The sequence below is a fragment of the Mirounga leonina genome, unplaced genomic scaffold (assembly GCF_011800145.1).
Source record: "Mirounga leonina isolate KUSES-001 unplaced genomic scaffold, KU_Mleo_1.0 Mir_357, whole genome shotgun sequence".
In the NCBI taxonomy this organism is placed as follows: Eukaryota; Metazoa; Chordata; class Mammalia; order Carnivora; family Phocidae; genus Mirounga; species Mirounga leonina.
Window position 1 is genome coordinate 2,854,762 of NW_023270702.1, and position 19,947 is coordinate 2,874,708.

The window sequence follows — 19,947 nt, forward strand, 5'->3', positions numbered from 1 at the left end:
CTCTTGGTTTTGGCTCAGGTTGTGATCTCAGGATTGTGGGATCTAGCCCCAATTTGGGCTCCATGCTCAGCGTGGAGTCTGCTTAGGTTTCTCTCTCCCCCCACCCCGCCCTCCGCTCTAATAAATAAATCTTAAAAAAAAAAAAAAAAAAAGATAAAAGGGATTCCTCACCCTGCCAGTAGAGTGATCCCCTTCTTTGTTGGTTAGTGACAGAAAAAGCCCAAACCTGCCGGTAAGCAGTGTCCATTTCCAATTCACTGAAACCATTTTCCTAGGAAGATTTCCTAGGAAACATTCCTCTCTTCAATACTAAGACCTCCAAAACCACTAAGTCCAAAGTTTCAGGGACCAAAAATTCTTCAAATGGGTTATTAGGTATAATAGAGAACCCAACAAAAATGCATACATGTGTACACCAAAAGATGTACACAAGAATGTTCATAGTAGCAGTCCTTATAATAGCCCCGAATGGAAATATCTCCAGCGGCTATCAACAGAATGGGTAAATGTGGTATATTCATTAAATGTGGGACATATTAGTGTGGAAGCTAATGAAGTGGGTGCTGATCACATAGTTATCTTCACTTTGTGGTAAGTCATGCTAAATAATTGTATTTGTGTACTTTTCTATACTTGTGTTATGCTTCAATTAAAAAACTTTATAATAAATGCATATAATAGCCTTCTTGTGTGTAATGTGTACTTTCTCTGAATGCTTTTAAGATGTTTGTCTTTTATTAGTTTGACTATAACATGCATTGGTGTGATTTTCACTGTAATTTTCCTACTTGTGCTTCACTAAGCTGTGTGGATCTGTAATGTCATGCTTTTCACCAAATTCAGAAAACATGCGGCCAGTATTTTTTAAAAAATTAGACATGTATAAAATAGAGGGGCCAGGCTCATCTCCACTATGTGTACTTTCTGGGAAAGATGGCACTATATACTGATTACTGGGGTTAAGCATATACTTTATTCTGTAGGTCAGCATCCTAAATTTGCAGGTTATTGTCTCCTGGTCGGCCCCGTAAACTGAATCAGTTTTCCAGTTTGTTCTAAGTTCTTGTCCAGCCCGTCAACTCATAAGCCACTAACAATGAACCAGTGTTTACCCTTACCTCAGGCCATTGTCTTATAAAGTTCTTCTCAATGAAAGGATTTCCCTTTACTGTTGTGTTTCAGGGCCACTAATGAGTGATGGTGTTGTATAGTGAGCACTCACACCCCAGTATTGCCAACTCACTGCAGATCCTTTTGTGAATTAACAAGACCAAGGGGTGCCTGGGGGGCTCAGTCGGTTAAGTGGCTGCCTCCGGCTCACGTCAATCCCAGGGTCCTGAGATCGAGTCCCACATCTGACTCCCTGCTCCACAGGGAGCCTGCTTCTCCCTCTGCCTCTCTCTGTCTCTCATGAGTAAATAAATATCTTTAAAAAAAGATTCTTATTTTTCTCTTCATTAATTGGTCAGAGGAACTCTTTTGAAGCCAGTTTATATGGACTGGGGGAGAGGTGCTGAAGGAATATGGGCAGGTGTTACTCGAATGAGTCACCTGCTCATTCAGTTTAGTTGTGATGGTGTTGCCAGTGTTGTAGGGAGTGGACTGCTGTTGCGCCCATCCAGTTGTATGGTTTGGTGAATCAGGTAACAGCAGTTCATGATGGGTAGTTGATTATTCACGCAGTCACTTGATGTCCCATGGTCAGGTGTTCCATCTCTACCAGGTACCAGGAGCAAGTCAGGAGCTACTTTTCAACAAAACAAAACAAAACATTGGTTGAGGAAAATAGATCTTTACTCAAAAACCAAGGAATCGGTGTTGTAATTCTCCTGCTGGCACTCATTAGAAGCTTCATATAACACCTCTACCACATGAAGTTCCAATACCATTGGATCTGCCCACTCATAAGGCCCAACTAGCAAGACAGTTTGCTCTGGGTTCCACTGAAAACTAGTTACCCAGAAAATAGGTTAGAGGAGGCCACCCAAATGTTCTATTTTGTTGTCTCCAGAACTCAAAAAGACCTGCCACAAATTTTGCCTTTTTCTTTATTGTGGTGGTGAAAAACACAACAAACTGTCACTCACTTGACTGGATAACCTAACATGTCTCAGGCCATCGGACCCCTAAAAACTTGTGGCAGGTCCTGGAAGTTTTACAGGGTTTTTCTTGCACCTTCTGGCATGCATATGTCTTACCAAAACATGTAGAGTGCTTACCACTTCCTGCTCATTGGGTTCATTTAACATTCATTTCTGTAAGACCAGCGTGATATTTTGTGACATAGCAAGATGATCAAGGTCCCTTCACACCACAGAACAGAAAGTTGACACAGCCCTGTGACGAGACAGGGCTCACTGTTGTCCTTGCCAGTTAAATGCGGTCTATTTCTGACTTCCCTTACTAACTGGAATGGGGTGTACAGGGCACTTCCAGACCAAAACCTATATATCTTGTCAAAGTGTATTAATAATTAATTTCCTCCAATGAAGATCCCACACCTAGAACAGCAACTACAATTGGCATTTCCGCCTGATCAAACTCTTGCAGTAATCCAGTCATTCTTTACTACCCATCTGGTTTTTACACTGTCATTCTCTATGACCCATCCGGTGACCACAAAAGGAATTTAAGTGGGAATGTGGTATGAATCACTATTCCAGCATGGTGGCACTAATTTCTATGAGTTCCCCAGGATGTGGTACTTTTTGTATATGGTCATAGTGTAAGAGTGGTAGCAAGCAGTTATGAACTTCTACATGGCCCTTCCTACCATTATAGCACTCACTCCATTGGTCAGGAAACCAAAATGAAGATTGCTTCAGTTATTAAAATGTATCTATTCTTACTACACATCTAGGACTGGAGAAATAACCACAATATGGGTCTCTCTGGACTCACTGTTACCCAGACTCAGGCCAAGACTACATCCATCACTTGACTTTCACAGACCTCCTATTTTAACCAGTTGTCCAGGATGGGGTTTTGGGTCTCTAGGTATCAGTAGATATTAAGAGGCAGTATCTAAAAAGCCTCAGGAGGTCTGATATTTTCCTTTCTTCAGTAAATGGCCACTAGAGAAGGATTAGGGCAGTGATCCCCTAACTTCTCACAGGATTTACCAGGGGAGCTTTAAAAAATATCAATGCCTTGATCTCACTCCCTGAAATTATGATTTAATCGGTCTGAAGTGTGTTCTTTAGAATTCTCAGGTGTTCTAAAGTACAGACAGGTTTGGGAACCACTGGATAGGGGAAGGTTCATGGTTATACAACCATGGCTGCATTGCTGGGTTCTTCTTCAAAGGGACCCAGTCTCTCCATCATCAAGGAGTTCAAAGGCTTCAAATTTCACTATGACAACACAAGTTAGTTTAGAATTTTCCCACCTATATATGTCAAGCAGCACCTTACTGGGCTACTTAAGCCATTTCATTTCTAGGGACTTTGTTATCATTTGGTCATTATCCCCCTTTCCCCGTAGGTCAAAACAATCTGATTAACTTCTCTTCTTTGACTTATTATGGTAATTGTGCCCACCATGTCTCTGGTGGCTATATGCCCATCATGTAACCTTTGCCACTTTGGGACTGTATTATTCTCTTTGAGATCAGGAAACAATTCTACCACAGCATTCATCACCATCATTCTGACAGAGGACAGACACTTCAGAGCTCTTTGGGAATGCTGATGCTCCTATCACCAAAGTGTTTCTTAATGACTTGGTGAAAAGTGAGAATATCTACGGAGTCTTTGTATTCCCTCCTCTACAGTATGCCAGGGTATTTCTGGCATTTTGAAATTATTATTTCAAATTTCATTTGTAGGCCATTTATTACTTGTAACCTGTTACTGAGCCCATGCCTCATCCTAGCAAACTATTAATGCCAGTATATTAGATGTTGACTCTCAGGTGAGTACACCCGTGCCAATAAATTTGCCATAAGTAAAGCCTTATATTTATTCCCCCTTGGTGTAATATCCTTAGAACTCACTTCTATAGATACTTCTCGGGCTCCTGCTCATCAAAACGGCAAGGTCTTTAACTTCTGTGTAGCTTATCTCTTGCCAGAGCAGGCCACATACTTCTCTGACTAGTATGTCTTGAGATTTAACTGGGGATACTGTGAGGTGGTGAAGGTAAGTTCTGAGAACAGGTATCAGCTTAGGAGAGAGCTGTCCCAAGTGCAATCACTGAAAGCCTCTACGTAGGGGAGGCTAGTTTCCTCAGAGAGCAAAGGAAGTTCAGAGGATATGCAGGGTCAGAGTTCTCAGCTTCATTCTTGTCTGCCCAAAAGTCCACATTCTATGTCTGGGCTCCACATCTTCCTCACCAGTGCTCCACCCTTAGAGTAAGAAAACCAGAAGAACTGAGCATATAATTGGTACTACAAATCTACCTTATCTGCCCACTGATTATAGGAGATAAAGGACTCCTTCAAAGCTGCAGTGGAGGGGTTTTGACTCTCCATACATTCTTAATTGTATTTTCATAGTTTTTACCTTCTTCTGTGTACATCCTGTTTAGGATCGTAAGAGAAGCCTGGTGGATCCACAATTTTAAATTACTATGGTTATCACAGCGATACTTTCTCCTTACCTTCATTCTATCCCATGCTATTATAATGGTAATCAAAATAGTACTGTAAGGCATGGGTCTCCTGTGGTCCCTTTGTCTATAGCAATGAGGTTATCCCTGTGATTGATTTTATTGTGTGTGTGTGTGTGTGTGTATTTAATTCAATCTCAGTGGGTCCATCTCCTGTAATAACTCTGGTACCAATTACTCTACCAGGGTTACAAAAAGAAATAGAAGGCACACTCAAAATAATTTAAGAATGAAGAAGATTGGTGAAACATGTTACATTAAAATCAAGAACTTTGTTTTTTCAAAAGATGCCATGGAGAAAATGAAATGACAAGCCATGCTATAGGAAAGGATATTTGGTCAAGAACTCACATCCAGAATATATAAAGAAGTCCTAAAAATCAGTAAGAAAATGACCGACAACCCAACAGACATATGGGCAAGTGACTTGAACAAGCACTTCAAAAAAGAACTCTCCAAAGGGCAAATAACATAAAATGGTGCTCAACCTCAGTATTCATCAGGAACATGCAAATTATGCCCAAATGAAATGCCACTACACACTCATCAGAATGGCTAACGTTAAAAAGTGACGATACCAAGTGTTGCCCAGGGTGTGGAGAACATGAAACTTTCATATACTGTTGGTGGGGATATAAATAACAAACTTTGGAAAACTGTCATTCTTTATAAAATGTGCACACACCTTATGACCAAGGAATTTTAATTATAAGTATTCTCTCAAAAGAAATGTCTTCCCATGCATACCAAGAGACACAGAATGTTCATGGCATCATTACTGGTTAATAGCCCCAATGCAGAAACAACCCAAACATCAACAATAGAATGGATATATTTGGTTCCTTCATATAATGGAATATAGCAATGAATATGAACTACTTCTACAAACAATATAGATGAATCTCACATATATATAAAATACACACTTAATCTCATTTATGTAAGATTGAAAACCAGGCAAAACTGGTCTATGGTTAGAAGCTGGGAGAGTGATTATATTGGGGAGGAGGGGCTGGACAGTTATTGAGAGGTTGCCTAAGAGGGTTTCTATGTAACCAGTAATACTCTATTTTCTGGGTGGTAGAACAGTGGTATGTTTACTTTATGATAGGTAGTTCATTTATTTCTGTGGTATGCTATATTTCAATTTTTTAAAAGGGTGGGCCTAAAAAGATTGGAACTATTTGTTTATGCCCCCCTTGCCCCTCTCCATTAATTCAAATACTTCTTCCTTCAAGGTCCAGTTCCAATTCCATATTTTACATGAAGCCCAACCACTCCAGGTAGAAGCAATTTATCTTTCTACATGGTTTTTACATCTTCTGGGAAGTAGTATAACACAGTAGAAATAGTATGGGCTAAAGGGTTTGGGCTTTAATCTGTGAGGCAATTAAAAGTAGGAGAGTGAGAGTGACATGGTCATTTTTGGATCTGCCCATCATGAACTTGTTTAACCAATTTTACTTATTTTTAAAAATATTTATTTATTGAGGGGAGAGGGGCAGAGGGAAAGGGGGAGAAAATCTCAAGCAGACTCCCCCCTGAATGCAGAGACCAACATAGGGCTCAATCCCATGACCCATGAGATCATGACCTGAGCTCAGACCAAGAGTCAGACACTCAACCAACTGAGCCACCCAGGCACCCCACCAATTTTACTTATATTTCTTCGAATACGTGGACAAATATAAAACTTTACATATACATATATCATATGATAGACTGTTATAATATTTGCTCCCAACGAATCATGCCACCTTTGTTCATGCTTTTTTGCAGTGTGCCTTTGCAGGAATAGATAACTTTTAGGGAAAAAGAAGTCCCCTTTCCTTTTTTACCTAGCTCACCAAAGTCTGTTGTAGCAAAAACTACTATTGTCTCTCAATATCCTTTCTTCTCTTCTTACCCCCAATTTTAGCTTTGGAAACTGCCACATAACTAAGGACTATATCTCCTAGTCTCCCTTGAAAGTGTGGCCATATGACTACATTCTGACTGATGGGCTATAAGTGGAAATGATGGCTGCAACTTTTTTTTTTTTTTAATTTTATTATGTTATGTTAGTCACCATACAATACATCATTAGTTTTTGATGTAATGTTCCATGATTCATTGTTTGCGTATAACACCCAGTGCTCCATTCAATACATGCCCTCTTTAATACCCATCACCAGGCTAACCCATCCCCAACCCCTCCCCTCTAGAACCCTCAGTTTGTTTCTCAGAGTCCATAGTCTCTCATGGTTCATCTCTCCCTCCGATTTCCCTCCCTTCGTTTTTCCCTTCCTTCTCCTATGTCCTCCATGCTATTCCTTATGTTCCACAAATAAGTGAAACCATATGATAATTGACTTTCTCTGCTTGACTTCTTTCACTTAGCATAATCTCCTCCAGTCCCATCCATGTTGATGTAAAAGTTGGGTATTCATCCTTTCTGATGGCTGAGTAATATTCCATTGTATATATGGACCACATCTTCTTTATCCATTCATCTGTTGAAGGGCATCTCGGCTCTTTCCACAGTTTGGCTATTGTGGACATTGCTGCTATGAACATTGGGGTGCATATGGCCCTTCTTTTCACTACATCTGTTTGGGCTGCAACTTCTATGGCATGTCCTTAAGAGGAAAAGGTAGACAGAACAAAAGGTATTTGTAGTTTAAAAAAATTTAACACAGGTTGCCAGGCTGCTTTGCAAATAGGTTGAAAAAGTTCACCTTTCTACCAGCAATGTAAAACAATACCTTTCACCTGGATCCTCACTAGCAAGAGGTCATTTAAAATTTTGCCCAGTGTGAGAAGATGTTTCACCTCACTCATAACAGGAGAAATGCATAATAAGACTATACTAAGATTAAACATTTTCACTTTTCAGTCTCAAATCCAAAAGTTTGGTCACATACTCTAATGACAATGCTATACATTCTCAATTGTTCTTTATACAACATCTATGGAGGGAAATTTGGCAGTATCATCCAAATTCACAAGAAATAAATGCTGGTGTGAATGCAGAGAAAAGGTAACCTTCATGCACTATTGGTGGGAATATAAATAGGTACAGCCACTATGGCAAACAGTATGGAAGTTCCTCAAAAACTTAAAAATAGAACTACCATATGACCTAGCAATTACACTTCTGGGTATTTATTCAAAGAAAATGAAAATGCTCCAAAAAATATATGCACCCCCATGTTCACTGCAGCATTATTTACAATAGCCAAGATATGGAAACAACCTAAGTGCACATTGAAAAGTGAATGGATAAGGGAAATTAGTATATATGGAATGAATACGTCATGGAAATAAAAGCCAAAGCATAAGGAATATCGTCAATGATATTGTAAAAGCATTGTATGCTGACAGATGGTAGCTACACTTGTAGTGAGCATAGCATAATGTACAAACTTGTCGAATAATTATGTTGTACACCTGAAACTCATGTAACATTGTGTCAACTATACCCAAAAATAGTAAAAAAAAAAAAAAAAAGAAAAATACATGATTGAATTTTAGAGGGGAAAAAAAGAAAGGAGATGTAGTATATATGTACAATGAAGTATCATTCAGCCATGAAAAAGAATGAAATCCCACTATATCCAACATAGATGGACCTCAAGGGCAGTATGTTACATGAACTAAGTAAGATTGATTAAAGACAAATACCACATGATCTCACTTATATGTGGAATGTAAAAACAACCAACCAACCCGCCAAGCTCAGAGATAAGAGAACAGACTGGTGATTGCCAGAGGTAGGGTGGGCAAAATGAGTGAAGGGGGTCAAAAGGTACAAACTTTCAGTTACAAAATAAACAAGTCATGGGGATGGACTGTACAGCACAGTCACTATAATTAATAATAGAGTTGCTAAAGGGAGTAAATCTTAGAAAACTTAAACATTCTCATCACAAGAAAAAATATTCTGTAACTATGTATGATAATTAGACTTGTGGTGGTGATCATTTTGCTATATATACAAATATCAAATCATCATGCTTTACACATGAAACTAATATAAGATTTTATCAATTATAACTCAATTAAAAAAAAAGAACACCATGACAAGAACAGAGAGACTGCAGAAGGGGAAAAGAGAAAAAAAAAAAGAAGCTCTAGGGAGATACATGAGAAAATTGTAAAAATAGTTGTGGGATCAATGGCATTTGCATGGGAAATGGTGGATGGAATATACATGTGGGAAACTTCAACTCAAAACATAAATCTAGATCTATCTAGATACACACTCCGCCCCCCCCCACACCATTTGAATGAATTACCTACTCAAAAAGAAAAGTATTTCCCATAGAGTGAATTCCCTAGTTTCCTTTATGTGATTTTTGCCAAGTCAATTTACCTGCCTGATTCTTTCTTCAACTGTAAAACAGGGCTATGATACACTTCAGAGTACTCTGTGAGCACTTGTATTAGATGTATGTGTAGCTCAGTGCCGGTCACATAATAAGCATTTAATAAATGTTAAATTAAGAAATGGTTTTAAGTCTGTTAGGCCTAATTGGCATCTAATTATTATTTTAATTTGCATGTCCCTGATTTCTCCTGATTCTGAGCATCTTTTCACATTTGGATTTATTCTTTGCTGAGTTCATATTCTTTGCCCATCCATTTTTCTGTTGAATTGCATGTTCCCTTAATGTGAATTTCTAAGAGCACTTTGTATATTATAGATGTTAAACCTCCTTATGAGTATTTTTCTAAATTTACTGCATATCTATTAACCTTAATTATAACTTCTTTATGCAGGCTTTTTTTTATATATTGACAAATGTCTATCTTCTTTGAGAAGAATGTGTATTCTGTTTTGGGGTGAAGTATTCTATAAATGTCAATTAGATCCAGTTGACTGATGGTAATACAAAGTTCAACTCTATCCTCACTGATTTTCTGCCTGCTAGATCAATTACTGAAAGAAGGTTGTTGAAATCTCCAACCATAAGAGTGGATTTGTCTATTTCTCTTTGTAGTTCTATCCATTTTTACCTTAGCTTTTTTTAATGTTGTTAGATGTACCGTTAAAGGTTGTATCTTTTTAGAGAATTGACACCTTTATCATTATGTAATGCTCCTCTCTATCCCTGATAATTTACCTTGTTCTGAAGTCTGTTTTGCCTGAAGATAGCAACTATATAGCTTTCTTTTGATTAGTATTAGCTAGGCGGGTATTTCTCCATTCTTTTACTGTTAACCTGTGTCTTTATATTTAAAGTTGGTTTCTTATGTATGATTCCTGAGAAAATGGAGCATTAGTAAGGACTGTGGGCTTTCTCCCTCCAAATCAACCCTGGGTAACTACAGAAATAAGGAAGCAAGGGCTTGAAGAACAAGATAAAAAACTGAGAAAACCCTAATAAGGGTTAGGAGTAAGTTTTTACATTTTGTTCCTGGCACTTGCCTCCACTGCTTTGAGACAGTCAGTGCCAGACAACTGATCATTCCAGATACCATTAGCAACAGCTTCCCAGTATAGAATAATACAAAGGGTCTGTTGAAGGGAGTTGCTGATGAAAAAGAGTGTGGGGCTGGCCAGATACTCTAGAGAACTGAGACATTCACTCCCCTACTCCTTCCCCAAACCTTTAGGGTTTTGGTTGATTATAAGGGCCTTCTCCTACACTGTGAGTTTTAAGGTAAATCCTCACCAGAGAAGTTGTCAACAGTAGCAACAGAGATAGAGCACTATAGCTCCTCTGTGGTACCTGGAGCTCTTTGCTCTCTAATCCTTAAACTTGTGGGAAGGGATAAAAACTAGGGTCTGCCCTTTTCCTCTTCCTCCATATCTGTGATCAGTAAGGGTAGTAGAGGGGTACCTGGGTGGCTCAGTCAGTTAAGCGTCTGCCTTCAGCTCAGGTCATGATCTCAGAGTCCTGAGATGAAGCCCCACATCAGGATCCCTGCTTCTCCCTCCCACCCCCCACCTTGCTCGTGCTCTCTCTAGGGTGTTCTCTTTAAATAAATGAAATCTTTAAAAAAAAAGTGTAGTAGAGAACATAAGCTTGTGAACCAAATATCTAGACACCTGAGGAGTATGATCACTATGTAACACAACAAATTACATAACATATACCAACTGAAGCAGAATTATAGGCATATATTTAATTTAAAAAATGTTTTAAGAATTTAAATAAACAATTCAATCATCCAACAATATTTTACTTAGCACCTGCTAGTGTCAGGCACTGAGGATTCATCAGTGAGCAACACAGACAAAAATCTTTATTCTTGTGTATTTTATTTTCTAGTGGTAGGAAATGGCACATCAAACAACTTATCTAAGGAATAAGCCATTTTAGAAAGTAATATTTGCTATAAAAATAAAGTAGGATAAAGCTGATTGGGATTGCAGAAAAGGGTCACAATTTTAAAATGAAACTAAGCCTAAAATAGGAATCAAGAGGATGCTGAGCAGGAGGTTAGTAATATATAAAGAAGGAACAAGAAATCATTAAACAGCCATGGGAGACTATTAGGTATGGAAATAGGGGCTTAAAGAACATCATAGATAAATTAAAATAAAATTAAAAAAAAGATCATCATAGATGGATAAATAGCAGGGTTGATGAGATCTTATGCTTTTGAGGTACAGAATATTTTTATGTAGCTAAAATCTCTAGATTTTTCCCCTTGTGGTTCCTAGTGCTTTCACGTTTGAAAAACATGACATTTAAAATATTTTAAATTACAAAATAATATTTGTACATGGTAAGACATTCAAACAAAATAGAAGTAGAAAGTAAAAGACATCAACACCCCTCCCATTATCCTTTACATAGAGGCAGTCATTTTTCTATGTATCCTTCCAGAAATTTTCTATGTATAATCAAATATGTATATATACATGGTTTAAAAAATTTATAAATAGAATACATATTTTCTGCAGCCTGCTTTTTCTTTTCCCACATTTAGATCTACTCCAGAGACTGAGGTTTTAAATGACAGTAAGAATTTCTTTTAGGAGGTAGAATTATAAAGATAATAAAAAGATCAGTAGGTAAAAAAAAAAAAAAGATCGGTAGTTGGCAGGGATTGGGGGAGAGTAGGGATGAACAATGGAGAACACAGGGCATTTATAGGGCAGTGAAACTATTCTGTATGATCCTATAATGCTGGATACATGACATTATGCATTTGTCAAAACCTACAGAACTATACATAACAGAGTGAACCTTAATGTAAACTATGGACTTTAGTTAATACTAATGTATCAATATTAGTTTATCAGTGGTAACAAATATACCACAAGATATTAATAATAGAGAAAATGTGTGTGTGATGTGGGAACTCTGTATTTTCTGCCCAATTTTTCTGTAAACATAGAACTGCTCAAAAAAAAAAAAAAGCCTATTAAAAAAATTTCATTTAGAAAAACTATTTTGTAAACTATTTTTGTAAAGCCTTGTATAGGTTTTTTTAGAGTTGGAGGCTAGAGGTCAAATATTAGGCAGAATGTTGCTATGGTCCAAGCATAAACTGATTAGTTCTAAGGTAGCAAATTAAATTAGTTTGAAAAGATTTGCTAATACTCCACCTTAGGAGTCTTGAGTGGAATTTACTGTGTTCTTTTGTTTTAGTAGGCTCCACGCCCAGCATAGAGCCCAACATGGGGCTTGAACTCACTACCCTCAGATCAAAACTTGAGCTGAGATCAAGAGTCAGATGCTTAACTGAGTGAGCCACCCAGGAGCCCCAGAAGTCTTAAGTGGAATTTAAAGTTTGTGATTTAAAGAAATAATCTGTCAAAAATATTATGTTAATCAGGAGTAGCAAAAAAACCCCTATATGCTTTTTTTTCTTTTTAAAGATTTTATTTATTTGAGAGAGAGAGCACACAGCGCACATGAGCGGGAGGGGCAGAGAGAGCGGGAGAAGCAGGGTCCCCGCTGAGCAGGGAGCTCTATATGGGGATGGATCCCAGGACCCTGGGATCATGACCTGAGCCGAAAGCAGATGCTTAACCGACTGAGCCACCCAGGCGTTCCCTCCACCCCCACAAAAAAACCCCAATATGCTTAAGAATTATGAGAAAAGGAAATATGGCTGAAAAGATGTGAATAGCCATAACTGACATGCTGAATATTTTTTAAGTTAACAGGACTGGAGGAGTCAGGAAATTATTCATCTACTACACTTGGTATTGCTTATATTCTTAAACCATTTATTTCCAGGTTTTTATAACCTAGATATGTCCTTATCAAATCAGTCATTAACAAGATATTACACTGGGTGCTTTTCATCTAAATAGCATGATTCCATACAAAATTCAGCCATCTCAAATTTATTCTGTGCACAACAGTATTATCACAAAGCATTAGTTTCCTGTTTTCTTTACTGCCTCATTCATCACACTTGGGAGTAGGCTAGTTCTATAACTTCTGACGTAAATAAGAATCTGTTCTATTATTTTAATGATTACATATGAAGATTACAGTAAATATGGAATTTCTACAGCAAAAGAAGTGGCTTCCAAAAGAGAAAAAGAAACGTCAAAGGTCTACAGAATTAAGCTTTTAATTATGTATGTATGCATATACCTATGTTTGTATTTACTTAACTGTAATCTTTTTCTAGTCAATGACTGCAAAGTGGTATCTCAATACAGTCCCTTACCATGCATGGTCTGATTCACAAATTTTCAACTTTATAATGATGCAAAAGCAATGTGCATTCAGCAGAAACCGTACTTCCAATTTTGATTTAGGATTTTCTTCTGGGCTAGTGATATGTGATAATGAAATCCACGAAATCACCAGCATCAACAACCAATACATGTATAGCTATTCTGCACCAATACAACTATTCTGTTTTCACCTTCAATACAGTATTCAATAAATTAGGTGAGATATTTGTTATAAACTAGGCTTTGTTTTAGATGATCTTGCCCAACTATAGGCTAATGTAAGTGTTCTAAGCACGTTTAAGGTAGGCTAGACTAAGCTATGATGTTCTTTAGGTTAGGTATATTAAATGCATTAGCAACTTAACAATATTTTCAACTTCTGATGGGTTTGTTGTGGCAGAACCCCATCATAAAGTGAGGAAGAACTGTATACACTCATAGAATTATAAGTAGAAAGGCTTTTTCAAGGCTCACTCTGTTCACACGTCTCTAGGAACTTCCGATTAGGTCATTCTATATACTGCTTGTTTTTAGTACCAGGAAGTATTATGGAAGATGATTTTAAAAGTTTTACCGTATGTTTTTAATTTACCAATGCCAGTTTTGTTTCTCTAATTTTGCTTTTATTCCCAGTTTGCTGAATTTCCTCTTAGAACTGTGGGTAGGGCAAGCAGTTAAAAATGTGGTTCCTCATGAAGAAAGGGGAGGTATAATGCGACACCAAACACCAAAATCAAAATACTTTTTAGTAAGTTTTGTTTATCCCTTTAAAAATGTTTGAATAAATAAATTGATAAGTTTAAGAAAAAATCTTCTTAAAAATTTGCTTAGTTTCTGATGTAATAATCATTCATTTAACCCTAAATTACAGCCCAGGAGGGTAAACCTGCAAATAATTTGTTCAGACATACAGGCATATCTAAGAGATATTGTGGGTTCAGTTCCAAACCACCAGAATAAAGCAGATATCTCAATAAAGCAAGTCAAATAAATTTTTTGGTTTCCCAGTGCATATAAAAGTTATGTTTACACTATACTATAGTCTACTAAACGAGCAATAGCATTAAGTCTAAAAGAACAATGTACAAGCCTTAATTAAAAATCCTTTATTACTAAAAATGCTAACCATCATCTGAGCTTTCAGTGAGTCATAATCACTGATTATAGATGACCAAGACAAATAATAATGAAGTCTGAAATATTATGAGAATTACCAAAATGTGACAGACACACAAAAGGAGCAAATGCTGTTGGAAAAAATGGTGCTGACAGACTTACTCTATGCAGGGTTGCCACAAACCTTCAGTTTGTAAAAAATGCATTATCTGTGAAATGCAATAAAGTGAAGCGCAATAAAAAGCTATGCTTGTGTTAGGTGTTCCGGTAATTCCATCTTACTGTTCCAATCCATCAATCTGCAGTTCCTTTATCTCTCTCTTATTTTGGGTTTCATATTTCCTTACATGTGCTATTTTTTCTTGATTTAATCCTCATTTAGGTGGCACACATTCTCCATTAGCTTCTTGGGAAAGGATGTATGAAGTGTGTATTTTCTGAGACCTTTTGGGTTTGAAAGTAACTTTATTCTAGCCTCATAATTAGGTTGGCCTATATAGAATTCTGTATTAGAATTAATTTTCCTTCAGAATTTTGAAGCACTGCTCTATTATCCTTTTGTTTCCAGAGTTGCTACTGAGAAGTCCAATACATTTACCTTTGTGTGCATCATACGAAACCTGTTTTTTTCCCTCTATGAACCTGTACAATCTAGTCTTTGTCTCTCTACTTGCTATCTTTGTAGAGTGGAGTAAGGGAAGAAGGAGATACACAGAAGAAGTCCAGAAATCTGCATGGGGTCCCCTTAAGCATTTTGTATTTCCAGCAATCTTGGTAAGACCCCCCAGAGCCACATGTGCTTCGCACTGACACACTGCACTATCATCACACTAGCCACGCAGCCCCACAGCAGCCACTGTAAAACACCACGTGCAGCTAAAATAAACAAGATGTGCTAACAGTGATGTAAAAACATAATTACGACAGTGATAGAAGGTAACACAACTGTGCATGTGTATGTGTCAGGTGGGTTTAGTTGCTTTCTATGTATTAATCCACTGAATTAGTATATGCAATACAATCTTAAAAGGTAGGTATTATCTATATTCTTATAAGTCACATAATTTATTTTGGCAGAGCCAGAATTCTAGCCTAAACAGCCTAGCTCCAAAGTCCATGGTCTTCACTGTTAAGTTATACTACCTTCTAATAGTAGGTGGTAGTAGTTTTTTGTTGTTATATTGCTTTTAAATATCTTTTCTTGACAAAATAAAAAGTTGGCAAACCTATGCTGATTATCTCAATTAAAAAACTTATTGGTGAAATCTAAAAGCCTGGAGATCACCAGTTTGTGGGGCCAGTAGAGAGCAAGAAAAATGAAAATTTGAGAAGATAATTGATGAAGCAAGGTCTTGGAGGATGAGCTCTAGAACACGGGGTGCAGAGGCCTTGGAGAGCAGGGCAGATGCTAATTATATGAGGAATTACAGCCATGTTTAGAGATGCTGGTGAGGGGAGCTTATCTGTTAACTAAAATTCAGGGTCATCAAAGCTCAAAATAAGCCTAGTAGTGACAACTAGGAGGCTTAATAAATAAGTAATGTAAAATAGTGAAGATTTGAAGGAATGATAAAAGTAAATAAAACCAGGAATGGACTGACAGACTAGAAAAAGAGATGGTTTCAACACTAAATATCTTGATAAAGTCAAATAATAAGTTCAATAGGAGTAAGGGAGTGGAAGGTGTATAAAGAGATATACAAGGTTCTGGTCAGAAGGTAGTATTTCTGAATTTAAGATCTCAAAGCCAGAGTAAAGGCTCATTCATTGATGATGATGATGATGATGATGATACAGATGAAAGTAACCATTCATTAAGCACATGAAAACTATTAATTATATCTAGTCATAACAACCATTAATATCAGCATATTAGAGGAGAAACTGAGGCTCTTAACAAATTTTCAATAAAACTCAATTTTAAGTTTTTGCAATGGATCTTAACAAGATAACTCTAAAATTCATATACAGTTATCTATAACTGGCATTTCCAAGATAATTTCGAAGAAAATATGTGGATATTAACTGTTGTTAATATCCTCCTGGGCATTAACTTACTATAAAGCTGTAGCAATTTTAATAGTGTGGTAATGTCACAGAAGTCCTACAAATTGACTGATGGAAAAGAACAAACTACCCACAGATGTGTGGGAACCTGCTTTGAGATCGGTGACATTTAAGTTAAACTATTCAATAAATGCTTCTAGAACAATCGTACGTATATAAATAAAACAAAATAAAATAAAATTAGATCTCTACCTCATGCACAAAAATAGGTTGATTAAAAACCTCAATGTGAAGAATAAGAGTTTTAAACTTTTAGTAAAAAGATAGATAAAAATCTTTATTATTTTGACGTAGGAAAGGATTTCTTTAGATACCCAGAGCGCAAAATATAATGGAAAAGGTAAACCTGACTATATTAAAACTAAATTTCAGTATAAGAAAAGACACCATAAACAAAGGTCAAAGAAAAGGCTTAGACTGGAAGAAAATAGGCAACCAATATAACCAACCAGGTATTATTTTCCAGAAAACATAGATCAATGAAAAAGATGAGCAAAGCATTAGCAAAATGTGTAAAGATACATGGAGATGTCCAGGAGGCATCTGGGATTTACAGTACAAGAGAACTCTGGGGGGCACCTGGGTGGCTCAGTCGTTAAGTGTCTGCTTTCGCCTCAGGTCATGGTCCCAGAGTCCTGGGATTGAGCCCCACATCGTTCTCTCTGCTCAGCGGGAAGCCTGCTTCTCCCTCTCCCACACCCCCTGCTTGTGTTCCCTCTCGCTGTCTCTCTGTCAAGTAAATAAAATCTTTAAAAAAAAGAGAGAGAAACCTGGGCTGGAAAGAGAGAAACCTGGGCTAGAAAGAGAGATCTGGGCTACATCAACTTATTGATCACATTTGAATTCATGGGACTGGATGAGCTTATAGAAGGAAACTAGTTAAGAAATTAGAGACTTGGGTCTAGCTAGGACAGTTGTAGGCAGAGGATTTACTGATCCTCATTCAAATTCTTAACACTAAATAATAACTTCTTCAGCTTTATTCACATATTATTTTGTCTGGCCTTTTCTAACCATAAAATATCTTTATGTCTTTTATTTATTTATTTTTTAAAGATTTTATTTGATGGAGAGAGCGAGAGCAGGAACACAAGCAGGGGGAGTGGGAGAGGGAGAAGCAGGCTTCCTGCGGAGCAGTGAGCCCCATGTGGGGCTCGATCCCAGGACCCTGGGATCATGACCTGAGCCGAAGGCAGACGCTTCACAACTGAGCCACCCAGGTGCCCCTTTATGTCTTTTAAAGATGGCATCTAAATATAAGAAATAAACACTAATAAAACCAGATTTTGTTGGACACCATGTCAGAAAGTGGTTAGATAAGCCTGTCACTTCTGTGTTGGATATTATTTTCAGCCCCTCTGTTTCATGTACTGCCAAGAAGGAAGGGCTGTGGAAATGAAATGCAAAACTAAAAAATGTGAATGAAACAAGATTTAAATTTTAAAGTAAAAGGAACAAAGAAAACAGTCCCTAAAATACACAAAAAGAATTTTATTGGTGGGGTTAGGAAACTATCAGCTTTTATACATTAATGTAGTTCGTGTAATGAATCTTCTCTAAATTTTAAGATATGTGAGAGAGAGAGAGAGAGAAAGAAAGAAAAAAAAAGATAGATATGTGGATAACCCACTCACTACATTTCTTCTACTTGGAAATAGCAAACCAGCTATCCACATAAACTGCTCAGAAAAGCCATTCACAAAAGAACTACATGCTGTAGAATTCCTTTTATATGAAGCCCAAGAACATGTAAAGTAAGACAGAATAGCAGTGGTGGTGGTGGTGGTAGGGGGACATGGTTTGAAGGGGCACAAAGAAGCTCTCTCGGGTATTGGATATATTCTATATATATTGATCACATCAAATTGTACCTTTGGCACTCGAACATTTTACTATGCTGTATCTCTTAACTGAAGTATTTATTTTTTAATTGCTTTAAAGAAAAACCTTAGAAGCCTAAAGAATCTCACTCAACACAGCTCGTTTTGCCCTTGTCAAGGCTACAAAGCCTCTAATTAAGAAACAAATATTTAGGGGCTATCGCCAAGCCTTTCTTCCCCTAATTTGCCTCACTCCCAACCCACCCATAGGTCAATCATCTCCCCAAGGGTACTTCTACATCTGATCACAGAGATTAAAGATAACCCGTAAAAGAACAATCCAGAGGACAAAAATATCTGAGAATATCATATTCATAATAAACAAGCTTACGGGTCCTTCTTTCACCAAACCAAAAGTAAGCTCCCAACAGGAAATTTAAAAGAAATCCTACTGTAAACAAACTTTTGATCATCACTTTGTATATAACCTTCTATATTGCTCTGGTTCATGACCTGTACCTAAACATCTTCATTGAATTTCCATTGTAATTGTATTCTGAACAGGGTAAAATGATAGAAAATTGGTTTATCTAGATTTCAACTAACTCTCTCACTGACGGTTATCTTTTTTTAGTGAAAAACCATCATATATTGAAGACTCCAGAGAAGGACTTTAAAAAAATGTCTTCCCTTTCTCACTTTAAAATGAAAATACCCAGGGAAAAATAAAGAGAAAACGTATTTATTACAACTGGCTGTTATATTAAGTCACACAGAATGAAATACTGCACCATGAGCAGTTCGTTGGTATTGTAGGTTATTGGTCAGGTCGAGTTCAGAACGGTAAGGAGGCACCGTATTAAGACAGCACACCACATCCACAACATGCAATCAGCAAGTGCATTACTTCGGATATTTCACACTTCAGTAAAAATAGGAAAGTCATGTCAAGGAAAGCGCTGCAAGGAAGTGAAGCTGTCTCCTTTCTTCAATTTTTAAAAAGTTATTAGTAAACAATTAAATTTAAAGATCTTCACGGATACTTTAGCTTGTAGCAGAAATCCTACAACATAAAAGTCACTTGAAAGGCTTATATTCTTTTACCACTTTCCTAGTTTTAGTTAACTGAAAAAAGAAAAAAGATCTGCAGAAGGAACCGAAAGTATCTAAAGGACTATCACGGGTCATATCTAAGGAGAAAAAAAAACAACAAAAAACAACCAGTCAGGGTTGCACAAAACTGCCGAGTAGTTAGCTTTAAGCGGTTAGTCGTTTAGGTATTTTCACTTCTTTTTTAAAAACCTGGCTTGTAGGGGTGAGGGAACGGAGTTAGGCACCGCCGGGTAGCTGGGGAGGGTGCTCTTGGTGAGTATGCAATCCTAGGGCCATGGCACCCGACCGGTTCCGGGAAGAAGGGGCCGGGACGAGAGGGGCCGAAGTAAAGAGCGACGCCGGGAGAAACTCACTTTTGAAAGGCACTTTCCGGTTGCAAAGCACTCTCACATGCTTTATCTCATCGGACACAGTATCCTTTCTGCTGGCCTCGAGCGTCTACAGATGTAAAGGGCCCAACGTGAACACAGGCCCTCTTCAAAACCGAAATCCCACGGAGGGCCTTGTTACTCATCCACTCCCGCTGCTCCGCACCTCGCGGCCGCGCGCACCCCCTTGGCGTCCGCGGGGCGCGCACGTCACTCGCCCGCT

The 19,947-nt window shown here is 37.6% G+C and overlaps 2 long non-coding RNA genes across 2 annotated transcripts; both read right to left on the bottom strand.

The window, feature by feature from the left end:
* Nucleotides 1-1,439: 1,439 nt before the first annotated feature.
* Nucleotides 1,440-19,895, bottom strand: LOC118027055. The gene is made up of 2 exons (XR_004683740.1): nucleotides 19,710-19,895; nucleotides 1,440-1,747 (listed from the first exon to the last, which is right to left on the bottom strand). It is a non-coding gene; the product is annotated as an uncharacterized LOC118027055 (long non-coding RNA).
* LOC118027056 lies at nucleotides 3,667-19,702 on the bottom strand. Its single transcript, XR_004683741.1, has 2 exons — nucleotides 19,035-19,702; nucleotides 3,667-4,345 (listed from the first exon to the last, which is right to left on the bottom strand). It is a non-coding gene; the product is annotated as an uncharacterized LOC118027056 (long non-coding RNA).
* Nucleotides 19,896-19,947: the final 52 nt, after the last annotated feature.